We start from the raw sequence: 20,840 nt of genomic DNA on the forward strand, positions 1-20,840 counted from the left end.
GAATTATACCATCAGGGTGAGACACTGCTTGATTAAAATCCTGTCTAATTTATAGAACTCAGATTGCAATTTTATTTTTATCTGTATGCTTATTACTTATAATCACTTAAAAAATCTATCATTCTATAGTTAACAAATCTTGTTTTATATTTTACCTAAAACAGTGTGTTTTGGATGAAGTGCTTGGGAAATCTGCTCCATGTACAAACACTGGTGCATGTCCTCTCCACACTTAGGAGGGGGTGGATTGGGTAATAAACTTACACTGGTCAGGCTTCTGACAAGGGCAAGATGGTACAGCTCTGAAGTCCTAGACTGGGGAGCTGTGGGGAATTGGTTGGAGCCTCTCTATTGTTGGTTCATGAGTGGCTGGCAAAAGCATTCATGTAAGTCTGATGGATGTGTCCCTACCTGAGGATGACTGTGTAAGTGCAGAACCTGGAGAGGTTTGCAGCTTGTCACAACATCACAGTGTGAGAGGGAGCCCAGGTTGGTATGCCAGAGGGCTCAGCGGTACCCCAGTTCCAGATTACACCCCAGGGAGAGTATCACACAGTTCTCTTGGCATCCAGTCACTAGTAACCCTATTGGCAGGGTTCCCTTAAATACTGTATTAATTATGCATACTTCTAAAGCTAAAATGGTAGGTGCATTTGGATTTTGCTCTATTTAAGTACACTAGGCAAGTTCCAAGACATGGTCTGCTACTAACTCCATCTTCATAGATGCTATTATTATAAAACACTGGATCTTTTCAAAGAACTTTATAGACAGGGGCCTGATCCTACGCCTATTTAAACCAATGGCCTAACTCCTTTTGACTTCAGAAGGGAGAAGGACGGGTCCCTTCAGATGATTATATGAGACCACACAGAAGTCCTACCTATTTGGTCACAGCATAAACTCTGGGGAAGGAAAAGAGGATGAATTACTTAAAGTTCATATGGACTGCTGGGCACCCCACTCCACAATTCCTTCATAAATTAATTTTCCCCTCATCTCTCTCTCTCTCTCTCTCTCACACACACACCCCTTCATTTATTCCCAGCTCCTCCAGACACATTTCACCACTATCCTACCACGTCCATCAGTAACCCTTTCCGAGGTCTACAAGGACTGATGTCTATAGACCACCAGCTTCTTGATGCTCCAAATGAGACATTTACTCTACTAATAAGGGCATCTAGTGTTCATTGACAAAGCCTGAGAAGAGGGTTTATTTGTTAATGCACTGAACACGGTTAGAACACTTAAGGACAGCACCTTCACACATGTGACATGTTCCATATACTGTCTCAATCTTGTAGTTCATGATTTTCTGGAAAAGGAACAGCACATACTGAATCACTATGAATTTTTTAAGTCATTTCTCCTAAGGTCCTTAATATCCTGTTTAGTATGCAGCCAAGAAAAAGTTTTCCCATGAAAAGTAATTCTAGAAGGCAAAGTCCACCTAGCTTATCAAATCTTTCTAGACAAGGCTGTATATCATAGTCAAGATAGGCAGCTTTAGGTTAGAAACCACTTGGGATGGGATTCATAAAGGGATTAGGTGCCTAGAAAGTCAGAGGAACAACAGTGCACTCCACAAAGCCTGAGGCCATGCCTACGCTATGGGCTAAATCAGCACTGCTGCGATCGATGCAGTGGTGTCAATTTAGTGGGTCTGGTGAAGACATGCTAAGTCGATGGGAGAGAGCTCTACCCATCGATGTATGTACTCCACCTCCCGAGAGGTGGACGCTATGTCAATGGGAAAGCATCTCCCGGTGACATAGTGAGGTGTAGACACTGATGTAAGTTGACCTAAGTTACGTCAACTTCAGTTACATAACTTATGTAACTGAACTAGCATAACTTAGGTTGACTTACAGCATTAGTGTAGACCAACACCGAGTTAGATGCCTAGGATCCTATACAATGAATGAAGAGCTATAGGTGCCTTAGACTGTGCTCCACAAAGCCATCACAGTAGGTGGGGTGCCACCTAAGCTTGCCAATAGAAGATGCCAATGACAAGAGTATGTCCTCATCCCCATCTTCCTCACAGAGCTAGACCCCTAACTTCAAGCTCCAGGGGGGCACATATCTCTGCTTTCAGGTCACGAACTGGAGAAGATAGGTGGCCAAACACCTAAGTCACATGCAATGGCCTGATTTGGTGGGTGTGATCAGAAGCACGAGGTTTTTCCTGGTTCATAAAGAATGAAACATTAAAAAAATATTCACACTGTGAAAATACAAAAGCTCCCCATCAGAGGCAAATTCCTCTGTGCTGACTTTGCCTCAGGCCTCTCTCAGCTCATGAAAGGGAAGAAAGAGTATCAAATGATGTAGAAAAGAGAAAGGAGACCATTAAATTGCAATAGGCAGGGGAGAACCACCCATGGAAGCACGGGGCCTAAGGGGAACATGGGAGAACCTCAGACTTGAGGGAAGAGAAGTTAGTATTTTGAAACACTGGGACTGAGGTGAAAGGGGAATGGAGGGCCTGTAAGTAGTGAGGAGCACACATCTATACAGGGCAGACCAGGATAGGAGAGAATAGTCTGAGACCCTCTCAACAAAGTCTTCTTTGATTCAACAGAACTAGGCTTACTGGCACGGCTTCCCCATACTAGCACGTGGCCTACACTGAACCATCACTCTCTCCAAGTGCCTCAGTTGAGTGCTGAAGGATGGACCCAAATCCCTTTCATCAGCTTCACACTGTTGCAGCCGTGTGGGTCCTCAATTTATCTACCACTTAGTCAGGACATGGCCTCTGGTGGAGACAGGTGGCCAAAAGGCTCCATTTCTGGACAAAAGGTTGCAATTTTGATTGGAACTTGTGACAGACTGGGGGATTTCTGCACTCAGTTATCATAGAATATCAGGGTTGGAAGGGACCTCAGGAGATCATCAAGTCCAAGCCCCTGCTCAAAGCAGGACCAATCCCCAACTAAATCATCCCAGCCAGGGCTTTGTCAAGCCTGACCTTAAAAACCTCAAAGGAAGGAGATCCCACCACCTCCCTAGGTAACGCATTCCAGTGCTTCACCACCCTCCTAGTGAAAAAGTTTTTCCTAATATCCAACCTAAATCTCCTCCACTGCAACTTGAGACCATTACTCCTTGTTCTGTCATCTGCTACCACTGAGAACAGTCTAGATCCACCTTCTTTTGAACCCCCTTTCAAGTAGTTGAAAGCAGCTATCAAATCCCCCCTCATTCTTCTCTTCCGCAGACTAAATAATCCTAGTTCCCTCAGCCTCTCCTCATAAGTCATGTGCTCCAGTCCCCAAATCATTTTTGTTGCCCTCCACTGGACACTTTCCAATTTTTCCACATCCTTCTTGTAGTGTGGGGCCCAAAACTGGACACAATACTCCAGATGAGGCCTCACTAATGTCGAATAGAGGGGAATGATCATGTCCCTCAATCTGCTGGCAATGCTCCTACTTATACACCCCAAAATGCTGTTAGCCTTCTTGGCAACAAGGGCACACTGTTGACTCATATCCAGCTTCTCATCCACCATAACCCCTAGGTCCTTTTCTGCAGAACTGCTGCCTAGCCACTACGTCCCTGGTCTGTAGCGGTGCATGGGATTCTTCCATCCTAAGTGCAGGACTCTGCACTTGTATTTGTTGAACCTCATCAGATTTCTTTTGGGCCAATCCTCTAATTTGTTTAGGTCCCACTATATCCTATCCCTACCCTCCAGCGTATCTACCACTCCTCCCAGTTGAGTGTCATCTGCAAACTTGCTGAGGGTGCAATCCACACCATCCTCCAGATCATTTATGAAGATATTGAACAAAACCAGCCCCAGGACCAACCCTTGGGGCACTCTGCTTGATACTGGCTGCCAACTAGACATGGAGCCATTGATCACTACCCGTTGAGCCTGATGAGCTAGGCAGCTTTCTATCCACCTTATAGTCCATTTATGAATTTCATTTTATTTTATGAACCACTATTCGGAATGGTAACATCCATTTTGTAGCAGAAAACTGGCTATGGTTGAAAAATTGAAATGGGGGCCATTTGAGGTTGATGGCCCTCATCATGCCACCAGGGAAAGGTATCAGCCAAGCCATTGACTTTTGATGACCCTCCTAGGGCTGAAGCATGAAAAATCCGAACATAGAAGAGGAGTAGGAAAAGATGTCAAACAGATTTTCAAAACAGACATGCTCTCTCTGACAGGGGGCAGACCATCACCAGAAGCAGATGACTCAGTGAGAAGTGGAGGCAGCTCCTGGCCTCCCTGAAGAACACTAATCAAAACCCCAAAGATGCCCAGAAATCCTGAGGACCCCAAAGGGAGGGATTGTGTTCAGGTGCTTGTTTTGCATAGAGCTGACACTCATGTATTTTTTGAAGAGTAAAGTGTGTGTTCTTTAAGAAGCCGGTATTCCTTGTTTTGCCTGTCACATGGTCCCCAGAGATTGGAGCTATAATCTGGAGTGCACATGGAAGTGGAACTCTGGGGGAGCATGCATAAGCCACTGGGGAGGTTCAGCTCTGGTCCCAGGGCTGAGGACAGTTGAACTGTGGATCCCACATCCCAAGGAGATGGTGCAAGATCCAGAAACAGAGGCAAATCTCTAGGCACTGCTCAGACCCAGTTGGCTTGGAAGCACATGGGATCTACAGGATGGGTCACCACAGCAGTCTGGTGACAGGTCACCAGGGCGAAACTCAGGTAAAGTTGAAAAGGAGTTGATGGACCCCTCAGACAATGTTATGAGCAACCCATTCTTGATGGTTTGTTGTTCATAACATTATGAACAGTTCTAAAGCCTGGTACTTATTTAACAAATACAGCAACAGTTGCCTTAAGTATACAGATATGTAGTATTCATGGCCTGTTAAAAAAGTACTCATGTTATGCTCTACAAAAATCTTACCTAGCACGTTACAAACAAAACCAAACTGCAGCTATCCTTCCCACAAAGGCACAATAACCAAAGAACTTAAAATACCCCACCTTTCCAAATATACCAATCTCAGCCATTGCCCCAAAAGACAGAGAAAATGATGAATCTTTTAGCATTTCTATACTTCAGCATCTGGAGGCTATTTTGGACCAGCAATGAGGAAGTGTTAATATACTCATAGAGACACTCTGACAGAAATTTCCTCTTAGGAAATATCTATACTTGAAAAAACCTGCAGCAGCAAGTTTCAGAACCCAGATCAACTGACTCAGGCTTGCTGTACAGGGCTAAATATAGCAACATAGAAGTTCCCACTGGGGCTGGAGCATTATCAGCATTTCTCAAATGCAGCCACCAGCAGATATTTTGCAGGTACAAGAGCCTTCTAGGCAGAGATGGGAAGGGGACAAAGCAGCAGCCCCTCCCTGCAGCATCCAGCTATTTCTCGTGGATGCACTGTCGTGGTGATTGCTGGTGCCATCAGCAGGGATCAGCGCCCTGCACCACGTAGCCTTGTTATGCTTATACAAAGCGCGTGAGATTTCTTATAGGGGAGAAGGCAACATGCCACATTTATTGAGAATACAGCAGTTAGCATATGCTTTTTAGTCACAGACACACACCCCATGCACACAGTCCCACAAGTCGATGTTTCTAGTTACCAGTTCAGAGTCTGGATCAATCTAGTGGCCAGTCAGATTGGTTGCAGAGGGGAGCCGGGCTCTGTTGGTGGTGATCCGATGCTCCTGGAGTAGTGGCAAGACGAACTTGAAGTCCCATGGCAAAGCACCCTGTTCTTACAGTCTTTTTTCTCTGTTGAAGTTTATGGATTTTGCTGTGTCAGTCTGTGACCAGTTACTCCTTAATCAGTATGATCTTCTGATGTTAACATTTTAAAGCACCTTCGAGAGGGCCATTCTGTTCTTTTGGTTTAATTAATTGTCTTGTCTTCAGGGGTGCCAGCCTCCACTTTAGGGTTGTTAATCTGCCTTTTTTCAGTCATGGATGCGTATTGATGGTTTTATGGCTTCGATAATTGGTTAAATTTTTTACTTCTTCTCCCTTGACCATCTGGCTTGGACAATAGCCTTTACACTTTTCTTTTTTGAGAAAGGGGGGGGGCATGCACTTCTTATTTACACAAACAGTCTTTTACAGAGACCTTTAAAAGGTATACAAACAGCAGTGTTTTATGCTAAGCAAAAGACATTGTAAATTAAGCCTTGCTAAATTTTATAATTAAAACAATTTACACTGTGGCTTGGAGCTCTAATTTTAGCATTCCTCCAATTTTATTAACATAGACACAATACATGACCCTGTCTTTTACTCACTAAACTTTAAAACAAAGAAATGACTAAAGAGAAGTTTATAATGCATACAGAAAACAAGACCCCATCTTTTATAATACAGCTTATCCTAAAAACAGTGCCCCAGAGGGTCATCCCTTTTTGCTATTCAAAAAGGGTGGCTGTCAGGGTAAACTATGGCCTTTAATACAGATATAAAATCCTACCCCTACATACCCCCCTTTTGACCCCTCAAGAACAATTCTTGACTGGGTCATATTTTATATAATTGTTTTATAGCTACATATCGAGAGACAATTTGAGCTTGTGGTTGCAATTTAACAACTTTTTTTTTTATTTAGCAACACATACGTATTATTTTAATTAGGCAAACGCTGGATAATACCAACACAATTAACAATGGATAAAGCGTAATTGACAATATACCTTTGGAAGTGGGAAACCAGCCTGTAAAAACATTATACCAATGATCTGCAGTAAGCTTTCTTTTAGAATTACCTCTTTTCATTATATTTTTATTTGTATGTGTTATTTGGAGAACTTGCTTTTTTACATCTTTTTGAGTTGTCTGCAACAACAGTTGGCTTTTAAAAGCAGATGATTAGCTAATTCAGGAACTCTGGGCAACGCCTCTGGAGACACATGGACCTGGAGACACATGGACCTGGTAATGCACAGAGCTGGAGGAACCTGGGACTCTCCAGAGGGCCAGTGAGTTCCTGACCCACCTTCCTGGGGGTGGCAAGGCCCCGGCTTGGAAAAATTGTACACCGGCAAAAATTGGTGGCTGCACTCTGAGGCCACCAAAAATGTTGTTGTAAGAACCCCTCACCATTATTTTTAACTATGTAACATGAACCCAAGTTAGTTGACCTGTACTCTGAGACTTGCTGCCATTGTTTTTTGGTTGGGTTCTTTTTTGGACCGGTGTAGATGTACCGTAGTGACCAAGAGAAATCCAGCTTGAATGTCTTCACTGATGGCAACTGTGGCATTATCCCATGGAGAGAGAGAAACAGGTCTCTGGAATGCTGGTCTCAAGCCATTTATGGCTTTATAGATAAACAGTGTAAACTCCACCTGGAAAAAATAAGCAGTCAATACAGAACATGGAACACTGGTGTGATACTGCTGTAAGTTAATAGCCACTGATGAATTAACACATAATGAGGGCATGCTGCCGCTCCTATTCAATTCAGTAGCAAAATCGCTATTGACTTCAGTGGCAGCAGGAGCGGGCTTTTGAGGAGATTTAATATCGGTTGTACATAATGTACTGTGCATCTAGCCCAGTGTCATATCTCAGACAGCAGCCAATGCCAGATCCTTTGGAAGATGAAAACAATCCAGTAGTAGGCAAATGTGAGTTTATGCCTCCCATTAAGCATTCTCAGCCTAACCCCAAATAGGCAATTGGCATAAATTCTGATGCATGAGATTTTATATCCCTTCCAAAACTCTTTAGAATTAACCATTCTAACTGGATATTCTTGTTACCCATATACATGTCCAATCCCTCTTTGAATCTTGCTAAATTCTTGGATTCAGTGACATCCTGTAGCAGTAAATTCCATAGACTAATTATGCTGTGTGGCAAAGTATTGGTTTTGAATTTGCCACCTTTCCATTTAATGTTGTCAGTTCCCTTTTGTCCTAGTATGGGACAGGACAGAAGCTCCTTGATCTACCTTTTCTATGCCATTAATTATTTTATACACTTTTGTCACTTTTGCCAGAAGTTGCGAATGAGTGACAGGATGGATCACTTGATGATTACCTGTTCTGTTCATTGCTTCTGCGGCACCGGGCACTCGGAAGACAGGATACTGGGCTAGATGGACTTTTGGTCTGACCCAGTATGTCATGTTGCCCTTCCACATCTCTTCTCCGAGTAAGAAATTCCAGTCATTTCAACCTGTGCTCATACGAGAACTTTCCTAAAGTGTACAAAATAAAGCTGTGTTTACTTTAGCAAATTGCTTCTCAATGATTGTGAAGTCTATAATAAAATATCAAAATATGTCAGCCTAATGAGAAGGAAGATACATTTCCTGATGTTAGTGGAGTTTGTTCTATTAAGGTATGCATAGGTTTTCATTAGAGCTGAGATGGAATGAGATTTTCCATTCACCAAAACGTTCTGAGATTTTTGAAAAAAAAGTTGGTTCTGTAGTGGAATGGAAATTTGGGGGGGGGGGGATTTTTTTCTTAGTTATTTGGGAAGCAGCAAGGGGTCCTTGGGAACCAGAGGTCAGGGGAGCCTTGGCTCTGCAGCAGCCCAAAGTCACGTAACCCTGGATCTGGGCAGTCTGCCTGGTGGGCTTCCCTAGAGCTGGGGACCTTGGAATCATGGGCTGTGAAAGATTCATGAGCCTGAGAAGCCAACTCTCAGGTCTCTATCAGCCTGCAGGTAGGCTGCCAGGGAGCTGGGCAGGTGAGCTGGCAAGAAACCAGGAAGAGTTTCTGCCTGTTTTCCATCAGAATTAACAAGGTCCCACAGAACTTTTGACAATATGGTGTTCTCTGATGGAGAAATATTCAAATCAGACAATTTCTATATTTTTGCTATACCTCTCTGTACACCTCCCATTTTTCATACTACATGTTTCCCAGAGCAAAGCCAATACTTCAGCCTTCCAGTCTGTATATATATGCAAGGGATTAAGCCAATCCACAGCGTGTCTCCATCAACAGAAGATGAACCAAAGATTTTGAAGTCTGATGCACTTACAGTTAAGTCAACTGCCCTATTCAGTGTTTCTGAACAAATTGTTTTTTTTAAATGCAATGATAGTCACTCCCATTCAATAACTGCGGTCCTAAGCAAGTCACAAGAGGAAGTGGTTAAGTGCAATAAAACAGAATATATAATCACTAAGTATGTTATTTAATCATGACTATTTGCACTTAGCAGCTTACTGACAAGATATAAAAGTGTTTGCTAATAGCAACTGTTCGAACTCATATGATTGCTATTTGTACAGTGCTAGGAACAGGTCTGAAGAAAGAGTTAAAATAATGTGGGACAGATGTACTGTACACAAGCAATGAGTCAGAAAAAATACTGAATTGGTAGACAAGGCACAAAAGTAGTTTTTAAGGGTCTGGTTCAGCAGGGCACATAAGTACGTGCTTAGCATATGGAAGCATATGTCTAAAATTAAGAGTGTGCTTCAATGTTTAACTGAATCAGCGCCTAAGGAAAGACAATGACATTTTGGATTATTTCCATCAGAGTATTCAAGACACTTAATATATTCAGGGAAATTCACAAGCAGTCAGACAAATGAACAGGTTTGAGTTGATAACAAATGAAACTGGCAGAGTTAAAAACCACTTTGTATAGCGGCATTCTTGCAAGTGGTCATTTTTCACTGTCAGCTAAAGCTGATTTTGCTCAGGGAATGTTTCAAAAGCCATTAATATATCAGTGAGCTAGTAAAGCTAAACCTTTTCTCCTGTCATATCAGTAATTTTCATGTGGTATTTGAGGGAAAACAATGCTGCATGAAACTCATGTATAAAATATAGGAAATGATCACTTAGAACATCCAAACGTTTGTATGTTAGAAAATCTTTTTATGGTTTTGTAGTGAGGCAATGACTCACTGGTGCGGCGCCTCCTGCTGGTCATCTTGGCAATTAGCTCTCCAGCCTAAGGAGCGCCCTCTGCAGGCCAGTGTCTCACCTGCCGCTGGCACCCACTTCCCTCCCAGACCCCAGTGCCCCTCTACCTCAGGGTTCTTCCCCCAGCAGAAACCCACAATCTGGGTCTCCCCTCCCAGGGGAACCCCCAACCCTCTAAACCCACCTTGCCTCAGTGGCTATTGCTAGTCATCATCTAGACCCTGCTCACTGGGGCAGACTGCAGTCTGTAAACCACTCATCATTGGCAATGGGGTAGGACCTGCTGCCTTTGCCTATTCCCGGGTTACACCTTTGCAACCCCAGTACCTGTTTTGGCCTTTGACCAGGCCCACAGCCTCTCCTCCCTTTCCCCAGCACTGCTCTGTCCCAAGTAGCCAGGTCCTCCTCTCTCAAGAGCTAGCTAGCTAGCGAGAGAGAGAGTCTCAGCTTCTGGCTCACAGCCCTTTTATAGGGCCAGCTGTGGCCTGATTGGGGCATGGGCCCAACTGTGGCTGCTTCCCCAATCAGCCTACCCTACTGGTTCCCTGGGGCAGCCCTTTCCCAGGGCTCTTTTAACCCCTTCAGGGCCAGAGCAGGGTGACCACCCTGCTACAGGTGTCCAGGTGTGACACTTCATCCCATATTCTTCATAGAAATATTGTTATAATATGATTATGGCATAACTAAGATGTATTTATGCAAGATGGGTCATGCGAGATATCATTGGAAAGGATATGATTTAATGAATATGATTATCCTATTTGTGTGCATGTATCATTTCTGTATCTGAAGTTAGAAATATTGGCTATGTATCAATTACAAGCGTGTTTACACCTGGGGAACATCCACCAGTCAGAATGCAATCAGTCTAGATGGCCCACTGTGAGGAAGAGCCATGAGAGAGAACAATAGGTCTCAGAAGATATTTTTTATCACCCACAGAGAAAAGTCTCGCTGGGGATGCTGCAAATAACTTTGAGTTATGGCTGCAGGTCATGTGATCACCTGGCACTGGACTCCAAGATAAAATTAGTACTTTCCCACTGACCTGGGGTGGAATCATATTGGAAGACAAAGGATTCCCGGCATGTGTAAAACCAATTTAGGGCAGGGGGCGACATAATCGTGATTCGTTCTTCCCTGAATCCCCACCCAGGATGACTGCTGGAAACATCTAAGAAACAAAGATTGGGGAAGAAGGGGAGGGGGAGAAAAGCTCAGCCCAGGCTGGAGGGCTGTCTAGCCTGTGAATGAAGTATCTGAAACTTTAAGCTTCAGGCCAGTGCATCTGGCTTTCAAGAATCTCTGCAATCTGCCTAAAACAACAACATTTAGGGTGAGAATTGGCTACTTGTACCAGTTTCTTTAGTGACCTTAAACTTAGTTAGCATGTTTGTTTTATTTGCTCAGTAATCTGCTTTGACCTGTTTGCTATCCATTATAATCACTTAAAATTGATCTTTTGTATTTAATAAACTTGGTTTTGTTTTCTCTAAAACCAGTTTGTGGAATTCATAACTGGGGGGCAAAAAGCTGTGCATATCTTCCTCCACACTGAGGGAAGGGGGTGAATTTCAATGAGCTTGCACTGTATAGTTCTCTGCTCAGTGCAAAATGCTACAGTTTTGGGTTACACTCCAGAGGCGGTGTGCACTTGAGTGCTGGGCTATTCCTTAGCTGACTTTCCCATGCAGAGCTGATCTCAGCATCTGTGTGAAACTGCAGCTGGGTGTGGCCCTACCTTTGTGTGTGTGCTAGAAGGGAGCTTGAAAGCCTGTCATAGCAGCACAGTGTAAAGGGAACCCAGGCTGGTGGATCAGGGGAGCTCAGCGGTACCCCCGTTCCAAGTGGCACAGTGCGGGGAACCTATCACACCAGGTTTGTTGGGTTTCTTTTTCTAAAGAACAGCTTTTCTTTCATTACAATTTTCGTATTTAGCTCCAATAATCTCTCACATTTAGGTCTTTTACAGGATTCTCTTATTCACCAAAACATGGTAATAGCATTTAGCCTTTCCATTATTTAGGGGGACTTCTTAAATATTCAAAAGAAATAAAGTTATTTACTGAACTAAAAGTACAAATTACAATAAAGACTGTAATGGAGAAAAGTAGGTTGAAAGAGTGAGAGAGAAGAGCTAGATTCACAAAAGGGTTTAGGTGGCCAACTGCCACTTAAGGGACCTAAATCCCAGAATCAGGACCCAGTGACATTCACGGAATCCCCAGTCAGCTGTCCCTGAACTTGTAAGAGCCTAAACTTGCCCTTAAAGTGCACTGCAGCCCCACGCCAGGCGTCCAGACCCAGAGCAATGCACCAACTGGGGGAAGATAGGCGTTCCTCTGCCAACTCACCCGTAGGGTCTGATCCAATAAGCATTCTCAGACCTCACCTACTGAATTGAGCCCCTACTGGCATGCTTACAACTGGGGATGAGATGTGAGGAAAATCACAGCCTCCTCCATAACTTCCAGGGATTAGGGGATTTACGTGAGATGTGGAAGATCCTTGGTTCAAGTCCCCCCTCCACCTGAGGGGGAGAAGGGATTTGAACTGAGGTTGACTACCCCTCAGGTGAGTGGTCTAACCATGGGGCTATGGGAAAGCTGGTTGTACAGCACCCTCAAACACTCCTGAAGTTGAAGCTGTTCCACGGTGGATAAAATTGGTCAGTGGCAAAAGGGAACTTCTTCCTGGGTTTCCCACCTCCCAGGTGAGTGCTCATTCTCCTGCTTGCTTGCTCTCTTTGCCCCAGTGATTCTTTTGTTATTTATTCACAGTGGCTCAGATTCGACAAGAGACAGCTGAAATAATTCTCACTCTTAATTTTTCCATGCCAGTGTCCAGTCAGACACTATATCGCTGTTACACAACCAGGGACATCCCAGAGCTATCCATGGTACAACTGAATCAGGGCTCCTATTGACAACTCAAGGGAAACCTAACAGCCACACCTAATTGGCATATTATATGTACTTAAATACACTTAACTCTTGGCCTAATCCTGCTTCCACTGAAGTCAGTGGGAATTTATCATTAGAGCTGGATGAAATTTTTCAGCTGAAACCTCAAAAAATAGAGATTCATATCAGCCGAAATATTTCATGAAATCGTGTGGGTTTCACCAAATTGGTTCAATTGAAAAAAAAAAAACCCCAAAAACATTCAGAAAAGTCAAAACATTGTGATTTAATGTTTTCTAAACAAAACATTTCAATTTGAAACGACTTTCAAAATTTACTTCAATTTTTATAAAAAGTTTACCATTTTAAAAAGCTTGAAATTGAAATGAAATGGTTCATTTCATCTAATCAAATGTTTTTATTATTTTTCAGAACAGCCAGCTCTATTTGTATTTTAGTTGAATGGGAAAAATAGCTGGACTCTATATTTGTCTGTATTTCATTGAAACTTATCATGTAGTAGCAATGAGAGAGTTAGCAGTGGGCCACTTTTTAAAACTCCATAGCTTTTATCTGCAGTATTGTTGTGAATATTTTGGCTTTAGCAAAACTGGGTATTAGTATTGCTTCTCACAAATGCAGCGGTAAGTGAACATGCAGCTAACAACCTCTATCTGCTGTTGAAAACAGGCAATTAATATATCAACATTTACGAGTTAATAAAAACAGGACTTTTAAAATGTGACAAAATTATAGAACTGGACTAATTTATCCACAAAACAATTGATATCCACCGAGTACATAGTCAACTCACCTCTTCAAATCAAGTTGCAGTTCAGCATAAGTCTATTATTGCATTATGTTTGCTTAGTAATGGTGGAACGTGCTCTGTGAATATCAAAGTGTATATATTTCACTCGTGTAATAAGAAGCCAAGCAGCTGCAGGGAAAGATACCAGAGAAGAGTCATAAAATGCAACTCCTTGAATAAAATATGAGTCCTAAGGAAATATATAAATTTAAATTTATAAAAGAAAACTGGAAACTGAATGTGAACAGAAATATTTACAGCCCCAGAAATGCACCAGGACACTGTGCAACAGAAGTGAGGATGAGTTGGGGAGAGGGGGGTGGAGAGAGAAAGATGTTAAATAATCAGTACTTTGAACTCTGCACCCCTTGAGCTATATAAATTCTCTAAAACCAGTAAAAGAAAAATAAGTGTTATGCTCTCTGCAGTCATTTCTGAAAAGACTAAGTGCAAATGTATCATTATGCCTGTGACACTACAAACAGTAGAACCTGCATGGGATTTTAGTATAAATCTTCAAGTAACACTTTGACTCCGATGAAGTGAGCTGTAGCTCACAAAAGCTCATGCTCAAATAAATTGGTTAGTCTCTAAGGTGCCACAAGTACTCCTTTTCTTTTTGCGAATACAGACTAACACGGCTGTTACTCTGAAACTTTGACTTTATATATCAGCTACAGTGGATCAAATTCTGACCTCAAATACATGATTTCAGTGGGTGCTTTTTGTGTGTATATGTCTATACATACAGCGCTGCAGTTGTACTGATGCAGATGCATCGCTGCAGTGCGTCTGGTGAAGACACTATGCCGATAGGAGACAGCATAAAAAAACAACCACTTCTGCAAAGTGCAGAAGCTATGTCAGCAAGAGAAGCTCTCCTGCCAACATAGCACTGTGCATATGAGCGCTTATGTAGATCTAACTTATGTCACTCAGGAGGATGGTGTATTGACACCCCCGAGTGACACAAGTTACGCTGACATAGGCTGTAGTTTAGACCTAAATTACGTCTAAGCTCCATGGTCGCAAAGCAGACTACCAAGAGCCATGTAGAGGGAAGAGGTGCCTCTCCCACGGCCCCAGCCCTGAAACTGCCATGGCTGGGGAGAGACACCAAGGCTGCCATGGCCGAGGGAGAGGCGCCTCTCCCCTGGCCCTGCACTGCTGCAGCCAGAGAGGGCTGGGAGGAGTCCTCTCTACCTGCTGCAGCTCTGGGTCAACCTGCACCCCAAACCCCTCATCCCTGGCCCCACCCCAGAGCCTGCACCCCCAGCTAGAGCCCTCCCTCCTCCCCCCTGCACCCCAACCCTCTGCCCTAGCCCTGAGCCCTCTCCCGCACCCCAAACCTCTCATCCCTGGCCCTACCTCAGAGCCTGAACACCCAGCCAGAGTCCTTACCACCCCCCAACCCTCTGCCCCAGCCCTGAGCCCCATCCCACACTCCAAATCCCTCAGCCCTACTCCCACCACACATCACCTCCATAATGATGCATATAACATTATGCACATGGATGTAAAAAATTAGAGGGAACATTGGTAGACATAGCCTGAGATTAGCTTCCACTGAATGGTATTCTAACACGGTTTGGGTAGAAACACCTTGTGTTAGAAGTGTTTAAGAAAGTGTTCCATTAGTGTATATGTCCTGCCTCCCACCTACTGTCCCCCATTCACCACTTCAAGGTGTGATAACTTCACCACTAAGAAAACGCATCACATCTGGCCCATAGCTCAAACCCTAAACCTTTTATTCACAGAACCTTAATTCATGATGCTCCATGAATAGCCTGCTATCCTTTGATCCCTAATCCCTTTAAGATCCCTTGACTAGAGGGTGGGACTAACTCAGGGAGAACAGTGGCTTTAAAACAAAACAAAAACAATTCCTAACTGACCAGAGGACCGAGTGAACAGGTGGTTTCATGCAAGGGAGTACGAGAGCCAGCTACACCCAAACACACACATTCTAAAGTTCTAAATTTAGGCCAATAAACACCCCCCTCCAAAAACAAAAACAACCCCCCTCCCCCAAACAACAACAAAGGAAAAGAAAAAGTAGTAAAAAGAGTAAAAATAATGCAGGCTGAAGTCCAGCAGCAGAGTCAGGAGGCTATCCAGTTTATTGCACTGAATGCAGCAGGTACGATTATCTGCCTTATGGGCAGGTGGGTATGTGTGCATTCAGTGCAAGCAACTCATGGCCCTCAGAGACTGAACATGGGCTCTTGAGATCAGAGTGGCTGAACTGGAGGATCTAAGGAAGACAGAGAGGTCCACAGATGAGACTTTCTGTGACACAGTAGAGTGGTCCCACCCCCTGTCTGACTGCCTTTGTGCAGCTGAAGATGATTAAAGTCTTGAAGAAGGAAAAAAATCAAGCTGGAGTGGATGGAAATGATCCCATAGTTGGAATCCTCCTTCCAGATGATGTCATAGGATCCTCTCCAGGGGAGGGGACCCCAGTCATTCAGAAGAGACAGGTTATAGCGGGATTTGATTATTAGAAATATAGATAGTTGGGTTTGTGATGACCAGGAGAACAACATGGTGAAGTGTTGGGTGCAAAGGTTGTGGGCCTCTTGAGACATCTAAAACAGCCTTACGTGCTGGAGAGGAACCGCTGGTTATGGTCTATATATGTACCAATGACATAGGAAAAGATAGGAGAGAGGTTCTGGAGGCCAGATTTAGGCTGCAAGGAAAGAGATTAAAGTCCCCCACAGTAGCATTTTCTGAAATGCTTCCCGTTCCATACACAGGGCCAGATAGACCTGCAGGGTTTCAGTGTGTGGATGAGATGATGGCATAGGTAGTGGGTATAATAGCCCAGGGAAGGCTGAGCCTCCCCTGGCACAGCCACAGATGCCAGACACCAGTTGTGGGGTCTGCAGTGTGAAGTTTTTGCTTATTATTATGCTCCATGCAGGTTCCGGGGCGGCTGAGGAGGCAGTATCTGCTACTCAGCTTCCCGGGTTCATCAGTAATCTCCCTGGACTCCAGAGAGATTACTCGGCTGCCCTGGAACCTGCATGGAGCATATAAAAAGCTCAGGCTGGTTGGTTGGTCCAGCAGAGAGACATTTTTCCCCGAGAGGTGGCTGGGATCTCAGGAGAGGAGGCGCAATGCAGCTGTGGGGGGCTCCAGCCACCCTGGGGCTCCTCCAGCCATGATGGGGGGGTGGGAGCTCAGGGCTCTGGCTGGCCTAGGACTCCTCCAGCTGTGTGCGGGGCTACGAGCTTGGCGCTCCAGCGAGCCCGAGGCTCCTCCAGTCACTGGGACACCAGGTGGGGCTCAGGGGAATCTTTTGGGAAAGGAGGTGCCTATATAGGAAAGATGGGCTCCACTTAAACCAAAACAGAACCAGACTGCTGGCATGTAAAATTAAAAAGGTTGTAGAGAAGTTTTAAAACTAAGGACTGGGAGAAAGCCAGCAGGTGCAGAGGAGCACACGGTTTGGACAGAGACATCCTTCAGGGATGATTTATTAAAGGGGATACTCTGTATCCCAGTAAAGAGATAGAAGTTGATAAAGTACAGGTAGGAATGGAAGAGAAACAGCTAAATAAAAAAGAGTTCCATTCAATTACATCACATGAAGGCAGACAAGTAAATATTGACAAATTCTATAAGGGCTTGTATACAAATGGTAGATGTTTAAATACTATAATGGGTGCACTTGAGTGCCTGGTGTTAAATGAGGTTATTGATATAACAGGCATCATAGAAACTTGGTGAAACGATGATAATCAATGGCACATGATAATGGCCACAGGGACAAAATATGTAGGAACGACTGAGTAGATCATGCTGGTGGGGAAGTGGCACTAAAGATGAAAGAAAGGAGAGTCAAATATTGCAAAGATCTTAAATGAATTAAACTGTACCACAGAATCTCTATGGATAGAAATCCCATGCTTGACTAATAAGAGTCTAGCAGGAGGAATATATTACCAGTCACCTAACCAGAATGGTGACAGTGATTGTGAAATGCTCAGGGAGATCAGAAAGGCTACAAAAAACAGAAAACCCAATAACAATGAGGGACTTCAACTATCCCCATATTGACCAGGTATACTTCATCTCAGGATGGGATACAGAGATAACATTTCTAGACATCACTGATGACTGATTCTTGGAGCGACTAGTCCTGGAACCCACAAGAGGAGAGGCAATTCTAGATTTAGTCCTAAATGAAGCACAGGATACAGTCCAAGAGATGACTATAGATCAGGGGCAAGCAAACTTTTTGGCCTGAGGGCCACATTGGGTTTCCAAAATTGTATGGAGAGCCAGTTAGGGGAGGCTGTGTCTCCCCAAACAGCCAGGTGTGGCCCGGCCCCCACCACCTATCTGACCCCCCACATTTCTTGCCCCCTGATGGCCCCCTCCCGCCGGGGCTCCTACCCCATCCACCACCCTCTGCTCTCCATCCCCTGACCACCCCCGGAACCCCTGCCCCTGACTGCCCCCTGCTGCCCCATCCAACCCCCCCTCTCCTTCCTGACTGCCCCTCCGGGACCCCTGCCCCATCCAACCCCCCTGTTCCCTGCTCTGAGCCCATCCGTCCCCCCGCCCCCTGACCACCACCCCAACTCTCCTGCCCTCTATCCAACCCCCCCGCTCCCTGCCCCCTTACTGCGCTGCCTGGAGTGCCAGTGGCTGGCAGCGCTACAGCCGGGCCACCCAGAGCACCGGGTCAGGCCGTGGCTCTGCAACTGCACTGCCCAGCCCCCGTAAAGCATTGCACCAGCAACGCAGTGCCCTGAGGCTGTGGGGGTAGGGGAACAGCAGGGGAGGGGCCAGGGGCTAGCCACCCAGGCCAGGAGCGCAGGGGCTGGGCAGGAGGGTCCCGCAGGCCAGATGTGGCCCATGGGCCATAGTTTGCCCACCTCTGCTATAGATGAACCGCTCAGTAATGGCAACCATAATGTAATTAAATTTAACATCCTTTGGGGGGATGGGAGAATACCTAAGAAATTCATCACCGTGGCATTTAACTTCAAAAAGGGGAATCACCCAAAAATGAGAAGGCTAGTTAAACAGAAATTAAAAGGAACAGTCACTAGCATGAAATGCCTGCAAGCTTCATGGAAACTATTTAAAACCACCACAATAGAGGCTCAGTGTATATCTCAAATAAAAATAATTAAAAAAACCACAAGTAAGAGGAGCAAAAGAATGCCACTGTGGCTAAACAGAGTCAAAGAATTGGTTAGAGGAAAAAAGGTGTCCTTTAAAAATTGGAGGTCAAATCCTATTGATAAAAAGAGAAAGGAGCATAAACTCTGGCAAGTCAAGTGTAAAAGTTTGATATGTCAGGCCAAAAAAGAATAAGAGCAAATAGCAAAAGATAAAAAAAATGCTGTTAGTTTTTGAAAGCATTTCAGAAGCAGGAAGTCTCCCAAACAATCAGTGGACAATTGAGGTGCTGAAGGAGCATTCAAGGAAGACAAGGCCATTGCAGAGACGCTAAGATGAATTTGTTGCATCGGTCTTCACTGCAAAGTGGGAACATCTGGCCAAGAGAGACTGTGAGCAGCCCAGTCATTGCCTGGCCAGTAAAGCATCCCCTTCTTGGTAACAGCTAGACTCAGACCCATAGATATGCAGGTCAGAAGGGACCATTATGATCATCTAGTCTGACCTCCTGCACAATGCAGACCACAGAATCTCACCCACCCACTCCCGCAATAAACCTCTCACCTACGTCTGAGCTATTGAAGTCCTCAAATCATGGTTTCAAGACTTTATGGTGCAGAGAATGCTCCAGCAAGTGATCCATGCCCCATGCTGCAGAGGAAGGTGAAAAACCCCCAGGGCCTCTTCCAATCTGCCCTGGAGGAAAATTTCTTCCCGACCCCAAATATGGTGATTAGCTGAACCCTGAGCATGTGGGCAAGATTCACCAGCCAGATACCTAGCAAAGAATTCTTTGTAGTAACTCAGATCCCATCCCATCTAACATCCCATCACAGGCCATTGGGCCTATTTACCATGAATAGTTTTGTCACTTACAAGTGCTCTATGAACAGTCTTTTAAAGTCCCATCTAAGGAGACTACTGTGAAATCCATAAAGACAATAAGAATACATCTTGAGTGAATTATCTGCAAGAACTTTTCTCTATCTTGAGAAACCAGTCTCACTGCAACTGTGAAGCTGATTTTTGAGAGCCCATCTTCTATTCCAGCCGGTAAGTAGGGGGGAAAAACAAGAGATTTATTGTTTACTGAAGTGACAACCTAGTTATGTTTCTCAGAACCAAGATGATTCTCAAAGTACACATCTGTACCAAAACCTCTGAATGTCTTAAATGTATGATGTGTACTTGTATTTTTCTAATTTGCCTAGAAGTAATGCTAACAAGTAATTGAGAGCACTGAGACCAGTGAAATGTATTACATTTAGGTTTGTACTATTTGTAACAGGAAACTGTGATTTCCCATCAGCAATAGTTACTGCAAGGCACTCTGACTGTTTCAGTCTTAAAAAAAAAGATTATGTGGACAAGAGAATTGATAGTTTCTTAGACAAAAAGAAAGAGCAGCTTTGAATTGTCTGGTAAGATAAAGATATTAACCACGATTTGAACCTTTGATTAAAGTGTCATAAGACAGTATGGTAACATTCCAGAAAAATAACAAGAAGAGCACATATTTTATTTTGGGTTTAATATGTGCTAATCTTGCATATGTAAGGCAAAGCTTGATTACCAAATTCAGCTTAGCAAGTAATTTTGAACTGTATAGACATTCTTTGATAATTAAGTAACTTGTCTAATTTTTTATAATCCAACTTTATAATTGAACTGACACCAGCAGTTCTTTATTTCCACTGGTATATAGCTGTTTATTTAAGAATCCATCATTTCATTTTGGCAGCAAAATCACCTACTCAGACTAGTGTAAAAAGAATAAAAGCTTGCCTTTGTAATAAGATTGTGATGTCCTTAAATTAACTGAACAGATTTATTATCGCTTGAAAGTTGTAACAGCCCACATTGAGTTTAATTTTTGACAATGTGAACACTATCATTTAACCATCTTTGTTTTGCTTTCTATGATTTTTGTGTGTTTTAAAAGCTTTTTTGGGTAGTAAAACTCATACATTTATACTATTTCTCCAGTCTGCCTTATAGCTAAGGAACACTGATCCGATGAACAATAAGAGATCTAGTAGAGTGGTAACTAGTTAATTAAATGGATTTAACTAATGTGTTTTATAACCTCTCTCAGACTATCCTTATTAGTTCTATCCTTTTA

At 43.8% G+C, this 20,840-nt stretch overlaps 1 protein-coding gene across 2 annotated transcripts in view; it reads right to left on the reverse strand.

Moving 5' to 3' along the window:
* Nucleotides 1-6,624: 6,624 nt before the first annotated feature.
* BMPER (BMP binding endothelial regulator) overlaps nt 6,625-20,840 on the reverse strand; it is a 263,953-nt gene continuing 249,737 nt past the window's right edge. The window contains exons 15-17 of one of the 2 annotated variants that reach the window (XR_012157447.2): nt 13,580-13,705; nt 8,013-8,172; nt 6,625-7,315 (exon numbers count right to left, since the gene is read on the reverse strand). The gene's annotated coding sequence lies outside the window, so the exon portion shown is untranslated. The remainder of the gene's footprint in view (nt 7,316-8,012; nt 8,173-13,579; nt 13,706-20,840) is intronic. The other variant, XR_012157448.2, reaches the window with a different exon arrangement.

This window comes from Lepidochelys kempii, chromosome 2 (assembly GCF_965140285.1).
Source record: "Lepidochelys kempii isolate rLepKem1 chromosome 2, rLepKem1.hap1, whole genome shotgun sequence".
Lineage (NCBI taxonomy): Eukaryota > Metazoa > Chordata > Testudines > Cheloniidae > Lepidochelys > Lepidochelys kempii.